The following is a 3441-nucleotide window of genomic DNA, read 5'->3' as shown; positions in this document are numbered from 1 at the left end:
CTCTGGTTTGAGACAGCTTCCTCAGCAACTTGTGCATCCTTAGAAGTGATTCCCTGGACCTGCAACAGGCAGCAGCCAGGTTTCCCAGCAGGGCTTTCCATCCCCCCTTCCAGAAATGGCCATGTCTCTCCATTCAGCATTCATGGATCCCAAAGCACCAATCTGGGAAAGGCTTCTAGGAGAGGGGAAGGCCTCCCTCAGGCACATCTGTCCTCCTTGAATCCAAGTCTTGTGCAAGGCTCGGGTGGGTGGAGCTCGTTTGGTGCCCACGTTTGTCTGACAGATGGCTGGTTAGTGCCATTACCAAGCAGGGAGTGAGAGATTTGGTCTCAGGACAAGTTGTGCCCAAGGCAGTTGCAGCTCACAGCTGTGGTGCCTCAACTCACTGACCCATGCCTGGGGTCTTTGATAAATAAAGCCCCATACACGGAAATCACCACAGTTAATGTGGGTGACATGATGCCATGGTGCCAACAGGGAAATTTAGAGCCCGTATACTACGTTCAGGAGAAGAAATATTGATCTTCCTCTGCATTGACTCTCACTACCCTGTCACATCTTTCCGCATATGCTCCTTCAAGGGCCCCCTTCTCAACTTTCTGCAGTCTGCCTGATGGTGCCTTCAGCCAAATCCTGAATTATGTTCCTACCTGTCCCTTCCTACGTATCTCGCTGAAGGTCTTCCACTAAGGTTACCCACTGTGGAAAGTGGACATCAGTGGAGGCAACTTGGACTTCATAGGCAGCTGAGGAATGTCTTTTATTTTTTATTGAACTATTGCTTTTTTCCTTTCTTTTTATTTTTTTTTTGGCAGGTAAGAACCATCCTTCTGTGACTGCACAGCTGGTTCTCCAACTACAGCAGGTGGGAACTGGTGCAAATGCACCTTCAGCTGCAGACTATGGTGGGAAAAGCTTGGATTTGAGAGAGCATGATGCAAGTCCCAGGTGGCTGATGATAGAAATGGCAGGGTGTGTGGGAGGTGGGGGGGACAGACTTTGCCCACACCATGTTGTACAGAAAGGATCTTCCTTTGCCTATATGTTCAGACTTTATCAGGAGACGCATCAGGAGATGAATAGGAATTGGGGAAGGCTGATATCACTTGTTCTGTAAGCAGAAAAGTAAAGAAAAGTGGTGAAAGAAGACATCCTGTTGTATTGATATTTATTACTGAAATCTTCTCCGATTGGCTGCACTCCTGGAGTCTCTCAACTCAGCCCCACGAGACTTGGAGCATTAGGGAGAATTCTGCAGGGAGACTTGGCTTGGTATGGCATTTGGCATGTTAAGGAACCCTCTGGTGCCAAGTTCCTGAACTGCAGGTACTGAAAGAATGAGCCGGCCTCTAAAGCAGTGAAAAGCTTCCTGAGGTGTGTCCAAGGCTGGGGAGTGAAGGAGAGGAAGAGAGGAAGGTCAGCTCATGGGGCATGTTGAGCACTGTCTAGCCACCCCACAGCAGAGGGCATTCCCCATCTCCCAGGCTGAGGCATGCACACATGATGGAAACCTCTCCTTTGTGCAGGGGCCTTCGGCCACATTCCCAGGGCAGACCTATTCCTCCTCCACCCACAGACATCAACGGCTTTCCATTGCTGGGCTCACACAAGGTTGGAAAGATTTGCTAAAGCCCTCAACCATCGCCTTGCTTCTTGACGAGTTCCCTACACCCTCTCTCGCATCCGTATGCACTGCCAATCACTACCTGATCACTACCCGAGAAGCTAAGAAGCTCTCAAGGCTTTTCCTCTCATCCTCAGGGGATGACCATATTTCTTCAGTCACCATGCGTGCATCCTAAAAACACCAGGTGAGGAAGTGCATCTTGGTGAGGGGAGGACCTCGCCGAGGCACCTCTGTGCTCTTGGAGGTCTAAGTGCTTGTGCAAGGCTCCAGGAGGAGTTCCTTTGGTGCCCACCTTTGTATTGCAGATGGATGGTGTGCAGAGGGCAGGGAATGAGAGAGGACTGCTACCAGAAATGCCATGGGAGGGGAAGTCCGGTGCTCAAGGAAAGAAGGATGAAGGGTGGACACTCCAGGTTCTGATCTTGCCCTTCCCAAGTCACCATTCTGTGTGACGAAGCTCTGCTTCCCTGGCAATGGCCAAACATCTGCCTGCCGAAGGGAAGCACTTCATAGCTCACTTTGGGAGTCTCTGTGGCGCAATTGGTTAGCGCATTCGGCTGTTAACCGAAAGGATGGTGGTTCGAGCCCACCCAGGGACGGCTTCCCCTTTCCCTGCCCCCCCTGTACCTGACAGTGCCGGGGGCTTGCAACTACATGACCTTGCAGCTCCCTTCCAACCCAAACCCTTCTATGGCTCGATAAAAAGAGGAGCCCATTCAGTCCCCTCAGCAAAGGCAGACCAAGGAAAACAAACTGAGAGCAATTCCTTACTCTCTTTTGCTTGCGCACGCACCTTTGCTTCCCTTATTAAACTGCCTTTGTCTTGACCCATGAGTGTTTCTCCCTTTGCCCTTCCAATGCTCTCCCCCCTCCAGCTCAGGGGCACTGAGCGAGCAGCTGCCTGGGGGCTTAGCTGCCAGCTGGGGCCAACCCACCCTGTGATTTGCCTTATTTCTACTGGCACTAAGAACAGCAGCAGTAACATGCTCTAAAAGAAGGTCTTCCTCTTCTTGATGATGGTAAACTGTATTTCTTTGATGTTTCTCCTTTCCTTCATTCTTCCTTGGCAAGATAGTTATAATTTCTCAGTATTATAGTCTGGCATGAAGTTGTTAGAACAATACTTTTTCTCTCCTTTCTAACTGTTATCATCTAATGGCAAGACCCCTCAGACAGTATTGTCCCTAAATCATTTCTTTCCTTCCCATTTCCAGTCTGTGTGTGTGTGTGTGTGTGTGAGGAGTTGTGTATCGTGATTATCACATCCCTGACCAGCTCGTCCTTGGTTTCCAGTAGCGGATCCAGGTGAGCACCCAGGGCCTTTGTTGGCCCACTGGGCAGCTGTATTAAGAAGTTGTCCCACGGTGCTCCAGACTGTTTGCACCTTGTTTTGCCTGGTCCGTGGATGCCAGGGCAATTACAGTCCCCCACAGGAACTGGCTCATTGCCCTGCAGACTTCCTTGGGCTGCTGACAGAAGACTTTTCCTCCTTCCTCACTGTCGTGGTTTAGCCCCTGTGCGCAACTAAGCACCACAAAGCCACTCGCTCCCCCTCCCCCCCCAACCCCGGTTCCATGGGGGAGAGAATCTGAAGAGCACAAGTAAGAAAACTGGTGGAGGACCCCGGGGTGTGCAGGTGCTTGTGATGTCATAGGTGCCTGAGTAGGTGACAGGGCAGGAGCCAGACGTGGCTTCCGCAGGGGCTTGTGATGTCCCTGGTGTCCTGGTAGTTGTTTGGGTAGGAAGGAAGACCTGGCTTTTGCTGGTGCCTGTGATGTCAGTGGTGGCTCTGCAGCTAGTAAGGCAGGAGCATG

General features: G+C 51.2%; 1 non-coding gene across 1 annotated transcript; it reads left to right on the top strand.

Moving 5' to 3' along the window:
• The first annotated feature begins 2152 nt into the window (after window positions 1–2152).
• TRNAN-GUU (transfer RNA asparagine (anticodon GUU)) lies at window positions 2153–2226 on the top strand. The gene has a single exon. It is a non-coding gene; the product is annotated as a tRNA-Asn (tRNA).
• The last annotated feature ends 1215 nt before the right edge of the window (window positions 2227–3441 follow it).

Source organism: Ciconia boyciana, unplaced genomic scaffold (genome assembly GCF_034638445.1).
Source record: "Ciconia boyciana unplaced genomic scaffold, ASM3463844v1 HiC_scaffold_37, whole genome shotgun sequence".
NCBI lineage: Eukaryota > Metazoa > Chordata > Aves > Ciconiiformes > Ciconiidae > Ciconia > Ciconia boyciana.
Note: the sequence above shows the minus strand (reverse complement) of the source record. Positions and strands in the feature narration are given on the sequence as shown.